The sequence below is a fragment of the Camelus ferus genome, chromosome 6, assembly GCF_009834535.1.
Source record: "Camelus ferus isolate YT-003-E chromosome 6, BCGSAC_Cfer_1.0, whole genome shotgun sequence".
Taxonomy (NCBI): domain Eukaryota; kingdom Metazoa; phylum Chordata; class Mammalia; order Artiodactyla; family Camelidae; genus Camelus; species Camelus ferus.
The window spans coordinates 27,095,629-27,116,186 of record NC_045701.1 but is presented as its reverse complement, the minus strand read 5'-3'; the positions used below and the strand labels follow the sequence as shown (position 1 = coordinate 27,116,186).

General features: G+C 33.7%; 1 protein-coding gene across 2 annotated transcripts in view; it reads right to left on the bottom strand.

The window, feature by feature from the left end:
* Positions 1-5,091: 5,091 nt before the first annotated feature.
* DPH6 (diphthamine biosynthesis 6) overlaps positions 5,092-20,558 on the bottom strand; it is a 190,086-nt gene continuing 174,619 nt past the window's right edge. The window contains exons 11-12 of one of the 2 annotated variants that reach the window (XR_004320523.1): positions 18,139-18,292; positions 12,675-12,717 (exon numbers count right to left, since the gene is read on the bottom strand). The gene's annotated coding sequence lies outside the window, so the exon portion shown is untranslated. Of the gene's footprint in view, positions 5,219-12,674; positions 12,718-18,138; positions 18,293-20,558 lie in introns of those variants that run through there. The other variant, XR_004320524.1, reaches the window with a different exon arrangement.

The following is a 20,558-nucleotide window of genomic DNA, read 5'->3' as shown; positions in this document are numbered from 1 at the left end:
TATGGAATGGCATTTCAAGCTGCTGAAAGAAAACTGTCATCTTGAGATTTTATATCCACCAAAAATACCCTCTAAAAGTGAAATAAAGACAGTAGTAAACAAACAAAAAGCAAGTGAAATTGTTGCCAACGTATGCTCATTTAAATACAAAAGTGAGTTTTTCTGGTAAAAGAAAAATGATTCCAAGAAAACACAGAATTCAACAGGAAGAGAAAAATGCAGGTAAAGAAAAATGAATACTGATTGTACAAAATAGTAATTATGATGTGTTCTGAAGAATAAAACATATATAGGACTAAAATGATTGATAACAATATCATAAAGAATGGTGATATATGGACTTAAAGTATTCTAAGGTTCTAGCATTGTCCAAGAAGTTTTAAATGTATGATATTATATTAGGTTGTAATAAGTACAAGCTGTATGATGTATTCTTTGGGGTATTACTAAAACATATAAAAGAATGTATAACTAACATGAAGAAAGTCTGATTAACCTTAAATAATGTAAAGAAGGAAAAAAAGAAACACAAAACCAATGAGAAAAGGAGAAAATAGAGGATAAGTATAAACAAAATAGCGTGAATAATTAATTAAAAGTAATTAAATGGCAAATAGCTTCAAACTGGATTAAAATACAGCTAGATGTTCCTCATAATGAATATTCTTTAAGTATAAGTATAGAGAAAACTTGTATGTAAAAGGATGCAAAAAATATCCTATAGAAACACTAACCAAAGAAGCTGGTGCAGTGCAGTTTTTCTACTTTGAAAGTGTATGTATGACAAAAAGAGTATCCATCAGAAAGATAAAATAATTCTAAACTTGCTTTCATATACCTGCAACTATCTACAGCGAAAATTGACAAAACTTAAAGGAAAAGACAAATCCACACAATCACCTCTCTCAATTATTGGTAAAGAAAGGAAAGAAAATAAAATCAGCAAAGCTACAGAATACCTAAAGAATACTTAAAAATAATTGAAGTATAGTTGATTTACAATAATGTGTTAGTTTCAAGTATACAGCATGGTGATTCAGTTTTCTTGCAGGTTGTATTTCATTATAGGTTATTACAAGATATTGGCTATAATTCCCTGGGCTATACAGTAAATGCTTGTTGCTTATCTATTTTATGCGTATTAGTTTATATCTGTTTATCCCATACTCTTCATTTGTCCCTCCCTCTCCCTTTTGGTAACCATAAGTTTGTTTTCTATGTCTCTGAGTCTGTTTCTGTTTTGTATATGGATTCCTTTGTATTATTTTTTAGATTCCACATATAAGTGGTATCATATAGTGTTTGTCTTTCTCTGACTTATTTCACTAAGCATAATGTTCTCTAGGTCCATCCACATTGCTGCAACTGGTGGTATTTTATTCCTTTTTTATGACCAAATAATGTTTCACTATATCTATATACTTATACATAGATGTGTAACATCTTCTTACGTCAATCATCTGTTCACAGGCACTTGCATTGTATCCACGTCTTGTCTATTGTAAATAAACTTATTGTTTAATAAACTTCCTTAATTGGCATATATACAACTCTGCACCAAACAATAAAATAACACATATGTATATGAGTCATTTACCAACACTGATCATGTGCTGGGCCATAAAGCAAGCCTCAACAAATTGGAGGAGACTAAAATTATCTAGAGTACATTCTTTGACCACCATTTAATTAAGCTAGAAATCAATAACCCAAAATTAACAGATATCTTTGTTTCATATTCTAAACTAACACTATAACAAATAAGAATAAATTTATATTTATTCTCAGCTAATTACCAACAATTCTAAATAGTGTTTTAAATTTTCATAAATAAAATATATAGAATAGTTTTTCTTAATTATTTTTGCCTGTAAATCAAATTTCCCCTTTTAAAGATGTCACTATCATGCCTAGGATCACTAATATGATAAAGATGATAACTGAATTGAAAATTTTGTTATTAAAAGAGCCAACTTGTCAATTTATTTCACATATTTAGTTGATTGCTACAAAAACAAGAAAGCCTTAAGCATGTCTACTAACTTTGTCTACTAACTTTGTCTACTAACTTTGATAGACTGACTGTACAATCCAAGGTAGCAGGTACCCAATGAGAAATACTCTGAATATGCAGAATCTCTTTGGGATGAGAGAGACCACCACCAATCTTTATGTTACTCTGATGGACAGGGCAATCTACTAAGAAAAGTGCTTCTTCTGGCAACATAGTTCCTACACACAGTCTGAAAGATAAATCAAATTTAAAGGAACAAGGTAAAACAAACAAACAAACAAAAACAAAACCAAAAGCAAAATAATCAATGTCAAAATGGTCTTCTCTTGTAGTTCAAGGTAACTGATGGAACCGAAATCTTTATTTCTTGTCCCTTTCCAAATTCTACTGAAGTAACAACAGAAATATAAATCTAAAAATATATCTGTAGCAATGCTGCAAAGTTAGAGAGATGTTACTAGCATACAAGTACAGGAAGGAATTTCTAGAAGGTATAAAACAAAATTGGGAAAGAAAGATTAAGAAAGAAGTGCAAGAAAGTTGAGAATCTGCAAATCCAAAAAGGGAACAGAAAGGACATTATGTGCAATAAATTCTCATACTTTTCACCTCTTTACCATTTTACATGGGGTTCTATGAAAATTAATCAATCTATTCAACTTTCCAGTTTACTAAACTGATCTTTGGCTGTTATGTCTACTATTTAGCCTGAGTGATTTTTTTAAAAAAAATCTCTAATCATTTCATAGCAGCCTTTTTAAAAACAGCTCTTATCCACTGGCATGTCACTAAAGATATTAAACAAAAATAATTTTGAAGTTTTCTTTATTTCCCAAATTAATTTTGTTTCCACAAAGGTTACATGGTTTTATTGTTGAGTTTGATGTCTCTTTGTGCTTGGGTTGTTTATTCTTGAATGTTTTGTTCTTGGTTATCTATTTATATTTATAAGCAAGGATCTTGATTACTGAGCACTGTTACCTGGATGAATTTCAAGTGACAATGCTCACCTGGCTCTGATGAGAGTGATGATAATTACATGGTGCCAGCCACACTGTCAGGCTGGCTTGTATACACCCACGTATCTTTTGGGTGGGGGCTCTTCCTTGTCTTTTGGGGTCCATTAATCAGGGGAGACCCTATCTCATCAAAAGCTCTTTTGGGACATTCCTACATCGTATTTGGATTTCCAGATTTGTGGCTTCATCCTGTACATAGTAGAATCAGCTGCACTGAAGGCAGGATACTAGGGCAATTGTTCTACCATTCTATAATTAACTGGCCAAATAGACATAATCTATTCTTCTCAGTTCCCTGCAGCCTTTAATCTTGGGCTTATTTACAGGTTCCTTTTGTTTTGGGGGATATTTTTCATCTCTTTAGAGTTGCAGGTTCCCCTTTGTTGGGATATGCCATCAGTCTTATCCTATTTGAAAAGGATGAAAAACAATGCTGAGGCTTTCACAAATTAAACCTATGTTCTTTTCTTGGTCTTCATCTGTAGTAATGAATACCACTGAACCCTGACTTTCTCTGAAGTTTCTTCCCTAGGATTCCATGGCCCTACTTGAACTCAGTCTTATTCCTACCTTTTGGATAATTCCTTCTGAGTCTGAAGGGTGTCATATAGTGGGGGAGGTTTCTACAATACGGAGTGTAATCTGTAGGATTGTTTAATTTTTTTTTAATTCCTTAAAATTTATCAAAACTTCGAGGGAATAGATGGAAAACAGGGTTGAAAGCAATACGAGCTGAAAGGTGGATCTAAACAGTTAGTTGGGAAACAAAGCAGAAATAGCACTTGGTTTCAGAGTCCATGAGATCTGTATGGGAAGTTGTACTTTTAGTGTTGCCTACGTAGTGGAATGCCTGGCAGATGTCAGGCGCTGGAGTCCTTCAATGTAGAGCATCAGAATAGCGTTTCTAATCCCATCTACCTAATGGGGAATGAGCTTCTCATATCTTGGGCCACTGTCCTCCACTGGTTCTGGGGGCAGATGGGGTAGCCTGCTCATGGCTGGATGCTGCTCACTGTGGCTACCTGAAATGGGCCTAGAGCAAGGCAGAGACCCTGGAAGTACCAATTTCCCTGGTTAATGCTACAATACTCTATTCCTTTATGCCATGTTTACTAGGTATTAAAGCATCCTCTCATCAGTAAATTGTTTTCTGCTTATTTACTTATGATGGGACTTAGGTTGTTTTATAGAAAAATCATTTTTCTCTTTAAGTTTGTCATGGAAAAAGCCTTTTTACTTTCTTTCTTTTTGAAATATATGTCCCTAATATGGTGGTCTGTATCAAAATTAAATGAAAATCTACTTCAGAAATCTTCCTATAAAAATTGACTTTTCTGTCAAACTACTGGAATTTTCTTTAAGCATTTTCTCTTGTACAAGCAAAACTATTTTTATTTCTTCATTCACTTTTTAATTTCAAGATTATGTATTTTAAAACAGTTGGAAAAATAATTAAATATTACTAAATTTTTTTGGTTAGTCCTACGTAGGCAAAATAACAACAAAATATCTGGTGTTCAGTTGCTTAAGATTATATCTGAGACTATTTATTTTAAGAATAAGGAAAACAAGGCCAAATTAGACCATTTGAAAATGACCATAGACTGGAGATATAGAGATGAGCTGAGGGACTAAAAGGAAGAGAGTACTATTTCCATGAAGATTCATTCTTTACTGCCAATGCCACTTTCCAATATTAATATGTCCTCTCCATATATCCCAGAATCCCTTTATCTCTCAAGCCGTACCATAAACGTGTATCTCCATTTGTGAATTACTGACAATTGTTGTTAAGAAATGGGAAGAGGAGATAAATAAGAGAGGGAAATAAAAGACACCTGTTATAATAATCCATGCTAGAAAACACAAAAACCACATAAATTGGAAAAAATACACAACCACTATACCAATGGGAGAGAGCATGATAAATAACAGGTTTCAGAGCCAGGGATATCAGAGAATGAACCCTGAATAAGGATTAAAGGAGATAACCAGAGAAGTGCCTGGTATTAGGCATTCAGGCAAATTTCCCTTCACAGAACAGTAACAGTTACATACCTTGCAGGCAGGCAGTTTGGATGTGGTCACATATGCTGAGTTAATAGCTGAGACATCTTTCATGTTCTTCAGATAGAGATGGGCGAAAATAATATCTTTCAATTCCAATCTCTTAGATTTAATAGAGCTAGAAAAGATATATCCATCAGATAGGAAAATTATAATTCTGCTAAGAAAATAATTAGTGCTATCTTGAGTAGACATTATACAAAATATATCCCACTTATAATATTTATATTCTTGATAATGGATTAGTGTGATTGCATGATTTGGAGATGGAATAATGCAGAGGTTGGCAAACTTTTTCTGTAAAGTACCAGATAGTAAGTATTTCAAGCTTTGCAGGCCAAGAGGAAAAATTGAAGATATCATATGGAACATAACAAATTATAGAAAACCTAACAAAATGTAGAAAACAAATTGCTTATTAACAAAATTCAAAATACAACAATAATTGAGAACATTAGAAAAATACATGTCTACTACTGAGGAGAATGAGGTTCTCTTTTTTTCCTTTTGGGATAACACTTCACTTAAGGGTTGGAAGTTAGTATTATTCCCTGGCATCAATATGGTTGCAAATATTCATTTGTAAAAATCCTTCTTCGTTTGTAGGTGGTATCAAAATGGCAGGAAGCTGGCTTTGGTCTGAGAGCCTTAAGTTTATTGACTTCTATAGTAATGAGCTTTAAAGCTTTCATAATTTGACATTTTATAAAAGGTGAAGTGTGACTTTAGTTTTTATGAAATAAAGAAACTGCAACTCATCAAGGTTTTTTTTTGTGTATAAGCGGCATGTTAATAAGATTAGATCAGTGAATACACTTTAAAATGTTACCTTAGGCAGAAAACAATCTATTGGTTTTTTTTATTTCAAAATGAATACTTCCAATGAGTAATCTCAATGATTTTAGTATCTTATTCCTTAGCAAACAACAGCCAGAGTAAGGAAATAAACTATTACCCAAATTTCAATTAAAACAAAGTGATCCAATTTCTGACTTCTGAAATTGCTTGTAAAATAATCTACACAAGGTCTGAGATTTGGACACTTCCCAATTAGATCTACTGTAGATGACAGATTGTAAATACTAAGAAATTAATGCCATTTTCTTAAAGGTTGTTGATTGTTTTTATATACTGTTATCCTTTACTTTCTCCAAAGCTCTAGAAATGAGAAAAATCTTCACTGGACCCAAGAAACAGAAGATTTAACCTGACAGAAGTTAAGAAGTCAGAATGACATCTAATGAGAACGAAGTTTACTAATAAAACAGAAAAGGGCAGTGAAGTTCTAGAGATGAACTGAATCCTGGGGATGATCACTGACTTTATGGGACTTAATTATTAAGGAACTTGAGGGAAAGCATCTCTCTTTAAGGGTGCTCCAGTTAGAACTGAGAATTTCAGGCAAAGAATGCTTAAAAATTGAGCAGCTAATCATCAATAAAGCACATAAAAGAAGTAGGATTTAATATATGTTATATATTCTGAATAGAAGAAAATAGATAGGAAACAGAATAACTTACAAAGAGTTCCATTTGAAGATCTTATGCTGTTTTTAAAATTAATATTATTTCATTCTTACACATTGAAAAATTAATTTAAATATAATAACCAATTTTCCTCTTGTGTCAGCAGATGGCCATTTTTTTTTGTGTGTGGGCCACTAAATTCACTTATTCAATTTATTCAAGAACATTGGCTATGTTCTTTCTTGAAGTACTAAAAAACTGAATTTAAATTATGCTGAAGGGTTATAGCTTGACATGCAAGTTAACACTTAAAAGTGATAAGATAAAAAAGGTAAAGGAAAATCCCTAAGCAAATATTAAAGATTTAGTATTAAAATCTAAAAGAAAATTCCATTTATAAGGAACTTCTTGCTTCAAGAATTATATGAAACACTGGAAAGACTTTTGAGTTTCATTCTTTGTACATTTCAAAGAAAAACAGACTGCTATTTTTATGAGATCAAGTAAGTTTAATTAGAAACTTTCCTAACTCACATCTGTGGTTTAAAGTGTCTGATAGCTGAAGAGAGACCTTGAATTGGAACTCAAGGTATACAAAATATGTCAATGAATGGGACTCAGGGCTCCCAACCCAAAGCTATTCCTTGAGGAAAATGTGCAGGTTATAATGCTTTCCTGCTCCATTTGCAGGCAACAACTGGCTGGTTTGCTTGCCTACTAAGAACCCTTGGGATGGAGCTGCTTCCACTTGTGATTTTTGGAGACACAGATGTCTTTGCACTATCATGCTGGGAAAACTAGGTGTCCTGCTTATGTGCAGCTACTGCCAAACAGTAGTAGATAAGAGATGGTCCAAAAGGTCCACTATTATACATATCTTCCCAGAAGATGACGGTCATCTGTTACTGTGGTCAATCTCTTTCTTTTCTGAACAAATCTATACTGGGTGAGTGTGTCAGGGAATGCTACTTTGGGACCATCAAGATACTCTATTGCTTTTTAATCCTTTGGATTAAATTGGACTTCACATTATTCTATTGGACTATCTAGGTTCATGACATTTTTAATGCCAAGAGTTTTAAACTGAGGGATTTCTACATAGACACATAATTTTTATCCTAGAAATTAATTCATAAGAGAACATTTATTCATGCACATGTAAACCTCTCATTCTTAAAATGATCTGAGACAGCACTTGTGAAAATTTACCTTGCCAATAACTTTGTTAGAATCTATTATCATACTAATGTTATAAACAAGATAATTGACCATGACTCTCAAAGTGCTTGGTCTCTGTGTTTAGAAGACTCTATTTCAAATAGCCAATATTACAAAGAAATCTGGGTTATGGATACTTGAGTGTGTATTTTGAATATAATATTTCTGGTCATTTTTGCATATCTTGAATATCTCACAAATTTCACTAATAAAAAGCTACACCTTACTTGCCATATTGGTAAAAAGAAAAGTCATTAATAATAGCTAGTTTGGGCAAGTTTTGGCAAGTGTGTGAGAAGCTGGAATGCTCATGAACATTTCAGTAGACATTTAAATGGATTCAAACTTTTTGAATAGCAATTTAACTAAATGTTCATAGTCCATATTTGCAATGTGAAAGTTAAAACAGTACAGCTTTTGGAAGACAACATGGTCTTCATGACCTTGAGATAGGGAAAGAATTTTCTTAAATGAGACACAGAAAGAACTAACCTTAAAAGACAAGAAAAAGAATCAACTGTTGTTCAAAAGACACCATTAAGAGAGTAAAACAGGAAGCCACGGTATAGAAGATGATATTGCAATACACGTATCTGACAAAGAACTCACATCTAAAATAGAAAAAGAATTCTTACCAATTAATTTAAAACTATGTCAGATAATCCTGCAGGAGAATGTACAAGAGACTTAAACAGGTACTTTACAAAAGAAGATATCCAAATGGCTAGAAAACATAATCAGAAAACTACAGATTAGAAATACAATGAGATACCACTAACTACTCATTGGAATGGCAAGTATTAAAAAGACTGACAATACAAAGTGTTGATGAGGTTACGGAGCAAATAGAACTCTAATACACTGCTGGTGGGAGTGCAAATTGCTTTAACCATTTTAGAAAACCCAGCAATTCTACTCAATAAAAATGCATACAAAATCTGTATAAGAATATTCATAGCACTGTTATTTGTAAACCCATAAAATATCCAAATGTCCATCATAGAATGGATACGTGAATTATAGTACATCTGCACAATGGAATACTTCTCAGGAAAAAAAGTAAAAAGGAAAGTAAAATCCTAACCATTCATACAGCAATATGGATGAATTTTATATCCATGTTGTTGAGTGAAATAAAGTGGAAGAAGCCAGGCACAAAAGAATATGTAAGAATAAATACTAAATATTTTAATTTATATAGAGTTCAAAAACAAGCAAAACTAATTATCTGTGGTATTAATTGTGAGAATGGTGTTTATCATCAAAGAAGGGAGAAGGAACAGTGACTGAGAAGGGCACAAAGCTGTGGGGAGGACTCCTGCAGGCTTCATACTGTTTTATTTTTTGACCTGGGCAGCAGTTACAAAGGTGTGATCACTTTGCAAAAATTAATCTATATATTTGAACTGTGCTCTTTTTGTGTCTTGATATTTCAATAATACGCCAAAACACACAATACTTTTTTGTGTTAATACTTCAATGTAAGAAAAAAAGCAGACGTATGGCTTTCCTAATAGAGATCCTCTCAATATCATTTCATTCATCCTAAGGTGACTCTTAACAGTCACATTTCTTCCTGCTTCTCAATTTGCACTGCCACCATCTTCTAACAAGTTTTGGTTATATTATTCCTGTATTAGTTAGCATTTTCTTTCATTGCCCTTTCTGTGTTATTGTACTTCTCTTTTTCCTTAGAGTGACAAAATGTAACCCTGATAGCATCCAAGAGCCATTTTTGGGGGGGCAGTTTCAATATGAATAATTTTGTCTTTATTAACTAAAGACAATTTCCTTCTATTTTCAAAAATTATCTCTCCTCTACCACCTATTTCTGTCTTGTTTATTTGCAAGTGGGACCTCCCAGATTTTTCTTCCATATCTCTCAATTTTTCTCCCCTATTTTCCAAACTTTCTGTCATATATTCTGGGACATATTCTTGACTGGTAGGAAATCATGGTATTATTAACTTGTTCTTGTGTTTAGAACTATATTATATGCCTCTTAACATCATGTTAATCTCAGGCTAAACATACTTGCTTGTAGGAATAATTTTTTGAATGAATTTATCAATATCTTGGAAACATCTTAATTTTTACTGAATTTTTAAAGTTTTCACTCAAATATTATGTTATTTAAACATAGTTAAAGAATAAAGGAAAAATAATGAAGACACTGCTTATGGATGAGTTTGAGAAAGATTTTAAACTCTCCCTCCTCAATCTTATATAGTGCAGACATAAGTAATTAAGTTGGACTTAAAAAGTAAGGTCAATTTCTGAACATGACATTTAAAAAACATTTTGTTTAAGAATGACATTAAGGTGTAACATACTTTAGACATGTCATTGTCCAATGAATGCCACTGAAACAGCTTTCCCATAGAGAATTTTGGCTTTACGTCTGGATTGAAACACTTTTGGGTTGCGTTTCAATGAACATATTTGTGGGACAAAAACCAAGAAAATGAGTCATTTGGGGAAAGAAGGGAAAACATTTTGTTTTCTTTTTCTCTTGGGATATTTTTATTTACAGAGTGAACATAAGTTACCATCAAACTTCCAAAGCTAAACAGTAGAGGTGACTCTGTCAGCATCACTTTGTTCCCAAAGTCAGTAGCTTTCCAAAACAGTGCAGTTGCCAGCACACCTCTTTAGTTATTGCTACATTTCGACACTAACAAAAGCCCATTGTTCACCTTAAGTGGTATCATTTCATTTTTATGTATCGTTTGTCCAAGGTGAATTTATTTATAAGTAAAAATTAATGTTGTAAAATGATTCCACTATTGAATTGCTTTAACAACAGTGAGAAATTATTTTCACAGTCACTTATTAAAAACTAAATGCAGCACCAGAATCCATCCAGTAAACATTTGTTTTGCTTCAGCACTGAGAAACCATTGCTATTAGAATTCCATTGGAAGTAATTTATCTTATAACCTATGACAAATGTCTACACTTAAATTTCTCACTTAAAATTTTATAGCTAAGCAGCTTGAGAAAAGTACCTATAAGTTTACATAATCTTCAATAACAGTCTTAAAGGCATATCCCTGACCTAGGGAGAGGCCATACAGAACAGAAGCTAAAAGCAAAAGCATAAGAGCCCAGCTGCTTCTGTGTATCCCACCAATTACTTCTGTAAACTTGGTCTAGACAACTTCTAAGTACTCCAGTTTCATCATCTGTGAGATGGGAATAGTTGTACCTAACTCACAGGGTTGCTGTGAGGATAAATGAGTTAATACAGTATCAGGCATATAGTGAATATTAAATAAAATTTAGCTAATTATTCACCCTTTATAGTGAAGAGATAACAGAGAATGTTAGAAGATGCTAAATCAGTAGAGATATAAGTGTATTGTATAAAGTCATATCATTTTCCAAAAGATCTGTAAACAGAAATTTATAGGAGCAGGGGTAATGGGAGGAAAAGATAGACCCCCCCCCCTTTTCCTTAAACCCAATAAAAATAGAATGAAGAATAAAGAAAGGTTCATAAGCTAATTAAATACAAAACCACTCCTTCTCACTGTGCCTTCTGTTATTCTAAAAGCTTTCCAACACTTCCCTTTATGACTTCAAACATTTCTTATGTCTTATCTCCCCAAAACAAAACATGTACACACAATCACATTAAGCTGAGGAATCTGAAAACCTCCAAGAGAGAAATAAAGGGCACCAAATATAACAAACTCCTATACTTTTTCATCTCTGTGATTTTGCACTGGGTTATGTAAAAATTCCTCAGGTTAAGCTTCCAGTTCCCTAAGCTAATGTTTAGACCAACCAGTTCTTTTTACTATTCATCCCATTCTAATAACCTTTATTTTTAAATTTTTTATTGAAATATATTTGAGTTACATTATTTTATTAGTTTCAAGTGTACAACATAGTGAGTCAATATTTTTATAGGTTATATACCATATAAAGTTATTATAAAGTATTGGCTACATTCCCTGTGATGTACATTACATCTTGGTAGCTTATTTATTTTATACCTAGTAGTTTCTACCTCTTAATCTCCTTTACCTATCTTGCCCCAACCCCATCCCTCTCCCTACTGGTAATGACTAGCTTGTTTTCTGTATCTGTGAGTCTATTTCATTTTTTTTTAATATTCATTCACTTGCTTTAGTTTTTAGATTCCACATATAAGTGAAAACATACAGTTTTGTCCTTCTCTGTTTTGACTTATTTTGCTAAACATAATACCTTCCAAGTCCAACCATGTTGTTGCAAATGGCAAAATTTTATTGTTTTTTATGGCTGAGTAATATTCTATTACATAAAGATGTCATATCTTCTTTATCCATTCACCTGTTGATGAATACTTGAGTTGCTCCCATACCTTGGCTATTGTAAATGATGCTACTGTGAACACTGTGGTGCATGTATCTTATCAAATTTTTTTTTTTTTGTTCTCCTCAGATATATACCTAGTGGTGGATATTGCTGGATCATGTGGTAGTTATATTTTTAATTTTTTGAGGAACCTCCATACTGATTTTCATAGTGGCAGCACCAATTTTCTTCCCACCAACAGTGCACAAGCGTTCCCTTTTCTCCACATACTATCATTTCACAACTGTCAGAATGGCTATCATCAATAAGACAAGTGAGAGGTGATGCCTCCCTGTGTTTTTGACTTGCATTTCCTTGATGATCAGTGACGAGGGGCATATTTTCATGTGCCTATCTTCTTTGAAAAATGACTATTCAGATTCTCTACTCATTTTTAAATCAAGTTATTTTCGATACTGAGTTTTATGAGTATTTTATATATTTTAGATATTATCACTTACCAGACATATCATTTGCAAGTATCTTCTCCCATGCAGTAGACTGCCCTTTCATTTTAATGATTTCCTTCATTGTGCAAAAGCCTTTACGTTTGATTAGATCCCATTTGTTTATTTTTGTTTTCATTTACCTTGTCAGAGGAAAGAGATACAAAAAAAAAAAAGAAAAAGAAAAAGAAAAAAAAGTTGCTAAGATTTATGTTGAAGAGTGTAGTGCCTATGCTTTTTCCTAGGAGTTTTATGGTTTTAGGTCTTACATTAAGGTATTTAATACTTTTTGAGCTTATTTTTGTATATAGTATATGAAAATGTCCTTATTTCACACTTTTACATGTAGATGTCCAGTTTTCCCAATACCACTTACTGAAGAGACTTTCTCCATTGACTATTCTTGCCTCCTTTGTCATAGATTAACCATATGTTCATGGGTTTATTTCTGAGGTCTCTACTCTATTCTATTGATCTATGTCTGTTTTTGTCCCAGCACCAAAGTGTTGATTACTTTACCTTTGTAATATATTCTGAAGTCAGGGAATGATACCTCCAGTATTGTTTTTTTACTCAATATTGCACTGGCTTATGTGGGGTTTCTGTAATCCCATACAAATTTTAGAATTATTTTTCTAATTCTATGAAAAATGTCATGGATATTTTGATAGGAATTACATTAAATCTGTAGGTTGTTTTGGGTACTATGGACATGTTAACAATATAATTCTTCCAATCTATAAATATGTGATAACATACCATTTATTTGTATCATCTTTCTGATAATTCATTATTAGTATAAAAAAAGAGATTTCTGATATTAAACCTGTATTTTATAATATTACTGAATTCATTTATTACTTCTAATAGTTTTTTGAGTTTTCTATATTTAATATTCTGTCATGTGCAAACAATGAGTTTTACTTCTTCCCTTCCTATTTGGATGCCTTTTATTTTTCTTGTCTGCTTGCTGTGGCTAAGACTTCCAATACTATGTTAAATAGAGATGGAAAGAGTGGGCATCTTTGCTCCTGATTTTAGAGGAAAAGCATTTAGCTTTTCAACACTGAGTATGTTAGCTGCGGGTCTGTCATAAATGATCTTCATTATATTGAAATGTGTTCCTTTTATACCAGCTTCATTGCGAGTTTTTTCATGAATGGATGCTGAATTTTGTCAAATATTTTTGTGCATCTATTATAATAATCATGTGATTTTTATCCTTTGTTTAGTTAATGTGGTGTATCACATTGATTGATTTGTGGATATTGAACCACCCCTTTGCATTCCTACTTGATCACGGTGTATGATCCTTTTTATGTATTGCTGAATTAGGTTTGCTAATATTTAGTTGAGAGTTTTTGTACTATGTTCATCAGAGCTATTGACCTGTAATTTTTTTCCTGTAGTGTCTTTAGTGTTGGTATCAGGGTAATGCTGGCTTCATGAGTTAGTTTGGGGACGTTCCTTCCTCTTCAATTTTTTCTGGAATAGTTTGAGAAAGATAAGTATTAATTCTTCTTTAAATATTTGGTAGAATTCTCCTGTGCAGTCATTCAGTCCTGAACTTTTGTTTGTTGAGAGTTTTTGTTTTTGTTTTTGTTTTACTGATTCAATTTCAAACTAGTATAGTCTGTTTAAACTATCTGTTTCTTCCTGATTCAGTATTTTTAATGATTGTATGTTCATAGGAATTTATCCATTTCTTCCAGGTTGTCCAATTTGTTGGTGTATAACTTTTTGTAGTATTCTCTTATGATTGTATTTCTATGATACCAGTTGTAACTTGTCTCCTTTCATTTCTAACTTTGTTTACTTGGGCTCTCTCTTTTTTCTTAATAAGTCTGGCTAAAGGTTTATCAATTTTTTTATCTTTTAAAAAAATCAGTCTTTGGTTTCATTGATATTTTCTACAGTTTTTATTTGTTTGTTCTTCTTTTTCTAATATTTTTACATAGTATTTTAGGTTATATACTTGATATTTTTCTTGTTTCCTGAGATATGTCTGTATTGCTATAAACTTCACTCTTAGCATTGCTTTTGCTGCATCTCATAGAATTTGGAAAGCTGTGTTTTTATTTTCATTTGTCTCAAGATATTTTCTGGGTACCTCTTTGATTTCTTTGTTGACTCATTGGCTTTTTTAAAAAATAGAAAGTAGTTAGTCTCCACATGTTTGTGTTTTTTCCTGTAATTGACTTCAATTTTTATATTGTAGTGGTTAGCAAAGATTCTTGATATAATTTCAATCTTTTAAAATTTACTGATACTTGTTTTGTGGCCTAGAAGGTGGTCTACACTGGACAATGTTCCATTTGCACTTGAAAAAAATGTGTGTTCTGCTGTTTGGAGATGGAATATCTTACAGATATCTATTAAGTCCATCTGACATAATGTGTCATTTAAGCCATTGTTTTCTTATTGATTTTCTGTCTGGATGATCTATCTATACACTGACATAAGTGCTGGTTAAAATCCCCTACTATTATTCTATCATTGTAAGTTTCTCCCTTTATGCCAGTTAATATGCAGTTTATGTATTTTACTGCTCCTATATTAGGTGCACACGTTTATGAATATTATACCCTCTCATTATCATTATACAGTGCCCTTCTCTGTCTTTCTTTGTAGACTTTGTTTTAAATTCTGCTTTGTCTGATACAAGAATTTCTACCCCAGCTTTCATTTCCATTTACCTGAAATATCTTTTCCCTTTCCCTCACTTTCAGTCTGTGTATTTTAACTCTGAAGTGAATCTCTTGTAGGCAGAATATAGATGGGTTTTGTGTTTTAATCCAATCAGCCACCTTATTAATAAGTCTTTTAATTGGAGCATTTAGTCTATTGACATTTAAAGTGATTATTGGTATGTCTGTACTCAATGCCATTTTGTTACTTGTTTTCTGGTTGTTTTTGTAGTTCTTCTCTGTTCTTACTTCTTTTAGTCTCTTCCCTTGTGGTATGATGATTTTCTTTAGTGTTATGTTTGGGTTCCTTTCTTTTTAATTTTTGTCTACTCATTATAGTTTTTTCATTTGTGGTTACCATGGATTTCATATAAATTGACCTATATCTATGTGTTTTAAACTTATAGTCATTTAAATTCAAACATGTTTGAAAAGATTTTGCACCCTCCCCATCACATTTTGGATTTTTGATGTTATATTTTACATCCTCATGCTTATCTTTTAATTGTCTATTATAGTAATAGTTGATTTTACAACTTTTGTCTTATAACCTTTGTACTAGCTTATTTAAGTGGCTGATCCACTGTCTTTACTATTTATTTGCCTTTGTCAGTGGAATTTTTCCCTTTCTATAGTTTATTTCTTGTTATAGCCTTTATTTTTCACTTAAAGAAGATCCTTAACATTTCATGTAAGGTTGGTTTAATGGTCATAAACACTTTCAGTTTTTGCTTGTCTGAGAAATTCTTTCTCTCTCATTCAATTTTGCTGGGTAGAATATCCTTGACTGTAGGTTTTTTCCTTTCTGCACTTTAAATGTATCATGCTACCCTCTTCTGGCCTGCAACATTCCTGATGAAAAATCAGATGAGAGCCTTATGGGGGATCCCTTGTAAGTGACTCTGTTTTTCTTTTTCTGCCTTTAAAGTCTCTATTTATCTTTAACTTTTGCTATTTCAATTATGGTACATTTTGGTGTGGATCTCTTTCAGTTCACCTTGTTTTGGGACTCTTGGTGCTTTCTGTACCTGTATATATCTGTCTCCTTCTTCAGGTAAGGGAAATTTCTAGTCATGATTTTATCATATTCATTTCTGCCCGTTTCTGTCTCCTTCTCAGACCCTATAATGCAAATGTTAGTATGACTGATGTTGTCCCAGAGGTCCTTTAAACTATCCACAATTTAAAAAATTATTTTCATTTTGCTGTTCTGATTGAGTGATTTCCACTATTCTATCTTCCAGATTTCTTATATGTTCTGTATCACCTAATCTGCTGTCAATTCCTTCTAGTGTATTTTTCATTTCACTTATTTTATTCTTCATCTCTGACTGGTTCTTTTTTAATATTTGCTAGTACTTTGTTGAAGGTCTCACTGTATTTGTCTATTCTTTTCCTGAGTTCAGTTAGCATTTTTAAAAAATTTGCATTGACATCTTTATCAGGTAAATTAATTATTTCTGTTTCGTTAGGGATTTTTTTTCCTGGAGTTTTATCTTGTTCTTTCATTTGAAATACATTTCTCTGTCTTCATATTTTGTTTAACTTTCTCTGTCTATCTCTATGAAATTAGTTAAAACAGTTACCTGTCCTAGTATTGAAGGCATGTCTTTGTGTGGAGGGTCCCTATGTGCCCAGGGGCTTTGGCTGGAGAGCTGCATCTAAAGTAAGCATAGGCCCCATCTTCTCCTGGGGTGTGCTGCCAGCTAGTGCCTTGGTGGGAGGTAGGGCTAGAGTTGGAGGGGCTACAGTCAGGGTCAGGTGCGAGCTGGGGTTTCTCCTAGGCTCAGTGGCAGCTGTCACCCCTTCAGGGGTAGGGCCAGGACCCAAGAGACTGGAGCAGGAGCCCTGAGGGAGTTGGGCTTGTCCCCATTGTGATGCCAGTCTCTGCCTTGGTTGGGGTCATGGCCAGGACCTGAGGGCTTGGCGCTGCATTTCTGAGTTGGGTCTACTTCTTCCCCAGTGTGAGTGCCTTGATTAGAAGCAGGGTTGGGGTCCAAGGGGTTGGGAGCCTCACTTCTGAGATGGCTCTGCTATTTCTCTGATGTGCACAAGTGCTGGCAATGGTGATCTTCACTCTGGCTAGAGGCAGGCCCATGTCTGATCTGGCTCTGCTCCTTCCCCAGGGTGCATGCACATGCATTGACATTGGCCGCCTCCACCTTAGCAGAAAGCAGTGCTGGAGCAGGAGCCTGGTGGAGGCTTGGGGGCAGTGCAGGCTGGTCAGAGAACCAGGCAGTTTTCAGCCTGCTGCCTTGGTGCTGCAGTCTGTGTGCAGTTCTTCAAGAGAAGAGTCTCAATTCTTTATCAGCCCTCTGGTAGCCCCACTGGTTTTCAAACCAGCCAAGGAGGCTCATCTTCCTGGTGCTGGACCTCAAGGGTAGAGTGCCTAATTTGTGGCTCAAACCCTTTGCTCTACAGGGAGGATCTGTTCTTGTCAGTTCTTTCATCTTCACTGTAACACAAACCATCAAAACTTCAACGCAAAGGAATAAAAATAGGAAAATATATATGTGAAAAGTAATAATAAGCTCCTAATTTCCTCATTATGAAAAAGTAGCAGCTGTCATACTGGGGCAAAAACACACCCAGGACAGTTAGCAAGCACCTGCCTTTTACGCAACTAATGCAGATAAGATGGCCAGGAGAGACTTCATAGAATAAAAGCACAATTCCTTGAGAAACAAAAACAAAAAACTCCCCCTAAAACCCACAATACTTCATCTTAAGTCCTTAATACAAATTTAATGCTGCCAGTAGATTGCACACAAGCCCTTTTGAGGGCAGGACCTATTCCTTAGCTGTCTTGGTATCTCAATGGCATAGCACAGTACCACACACAATACACATTCAATTCATGCTTGTAGATCAACTTACAGTAATTTCTGCCTCCCTTTTCTGTCACTATCTTCAAGCCTTCTCTGGCATCATACTGTCTTGCTTCTAGGCCTCAAAATGCTATGCATTGCTTCTGACAGGGAGCATTTTCCCCCTCCTTTCTCCTATCTTCACCTGGTGACTCCCTAGACACCTGAAATCCAAAAAAAAAATCTAGGTTACATGTATTCTTCTTTCTCCTCCTTATCTTTTTTGAATTATGGATATTATTTCCACTAGACTCTAAATCCTGTGAGTGCAGAAATAAGTCTATTTCATGCTCTGTAGTAAAGCTAGCATCTAGTACTTGGCACAGAACAGGCACTAAAGAGTATTTCCTGAATACATGTTATGGAAAAGAGGAATGCTAGCATGGGGCTGGCTAAAAGAAGAAAAGGTGATAGAGGAAATAAAGACTTAAAATTATGTTTCAAGAAAGATAAATCATATAAAAAATTCATATGAAACTAGTATTACAAAATGATTGCCAAAAAATTAAACTGAAGAATCTTCATAAGATCAGTCTTTCATGAGATTATTTTTTGTTCCAAAAGGATAGGAACAAAATGCGATTAGTCCAATCCCTACGTAAATCAATGAAGTTAGAACACTCCCTCAAAAATATACTCAAAATGGCTTAAAGACTTAAATATAAGACAAGACACTATAAACCTCCTAGAAGAAAACATAGGCAAAACATAAATCTTAGCAATGTTCTCCTAGGGTAGTCTACCCAGGCAATAGAAATAAAAGCAAAAATAAACAAATGGGACCTAGTTAAACTTACAAGCTTTTGCACAGCAAAGGAAACCATAAGCAAAACAAACCAACAACCTACAGAATGGGAGAAAATATTTGCAAATGATGTGACTCACAAAGATTTAATTTTCAGAATATATAAACAGCTCATACAACTTAATAAGAAAAAAACAAACAACCCAATCCAAAAATGTGCAGAAGACCTAAACAAGCAATTTGTCAATAAAGACATACAAACGGCCAAAACGCACATTAAACAATGCTCAATATCCCTTATTATCAGAGAAATGGAAATCAAAGCTACAATGAGGTATCATATCATACCAGTCAGAATGGCCATGATTCAAAAGTCCACAAACGATAAATGCTGGAGAGGATGTGGAGAAAAGGGAATCTTCCTACACTGCTGATGGGAATGTAGTTTGGTGCAGCCATTATGGAAGACAGTTTGGAGATTCCTCAGAAAACTAAAAACAGATTTACTCTATGATCCAGCAATCCTATTCCTGGGCAAATATCTGGAGGGAACTCTAATTTGAAAAGATACATGCACTCCAATGTTCACAGCAGCACTAAACACAATAGCCAAGACATGGAAGCAAAGTAAATGTCCATTGACAGATGACTGGATAAAGAAGATGTGGTATATTTATATAATGGAATACTATTCAGTGATAAAAGGGAATGAATTAAAAAAAAAAAGAGAGAGAAAAAAGAGGACACTAATGAACTCATCTACAAAACAGAAACAGACTTGCAGACACAGTAAAAAATCTATGGTTACTGGAGGAAAGGGGATGGGAAGGGATAAATTTGAGAGTTTGAGATTTGCAAAAGATAACCACTACATATAAAAATAGATAAAGAACACATTTCTTATATAGCACAGGGAACTATATTCAATATATTATAATAACCTTTTATGAAAACAAATATATGTATGTATACGTGTGACTGGGACATTGTGCTATACACCAGAAATTGGCACATTGTAACTGACTATACTTCAATTAAAAAAGAATAAAGACAAGTTGTTAGATTGCAAAAAAAAGAACGACAACAACAACAACAACAACAACAACAACAAAAATGTCATTAGTCCAAGCAAGGATACTTCCTTAAGGGGTCACTGAAATATATTAGTACATCTCAAGTAATGGTTACTGAGCAACACGTAAGCATGGCAGACTATAGTTATACAGTATCGGATAATTATAATATACGTTAGCTACAGTCACATTCAGAAGGTATTGATTTCAAAGATTATAACACACAAGTGTTATCTGGTGATATCTGCTATTCTACATCTAGGAAAATAAATTTGTGAAGGCTGGAAAGAGTAATAAACAAAATTAATACAAGACAAATGTCTCCTCCATAAGCTATTTACATTAAGAAGCAACTCAGTCTTCGTTTTAACATTTCTTAAGTTCAGTTGTAAAATTTTAAGTTCCTAAATTTTGATGTCTAAATTTCTCTGGCAAAATTCAACTTCTTTGGGGGTTATTAAGTCAATTAACCTTGCAAAGGGAAGGTTAAAAGGACTCCTGTAGGCTATATTGTCACAGCACGAAAAGAGAACAGGCAGCAGCCTGAGTGAACTGCTGGGAGGGCCAAGGAAAGGCTTATACTAGCAGATGATCAGCTCTGTTCTTGCTAAA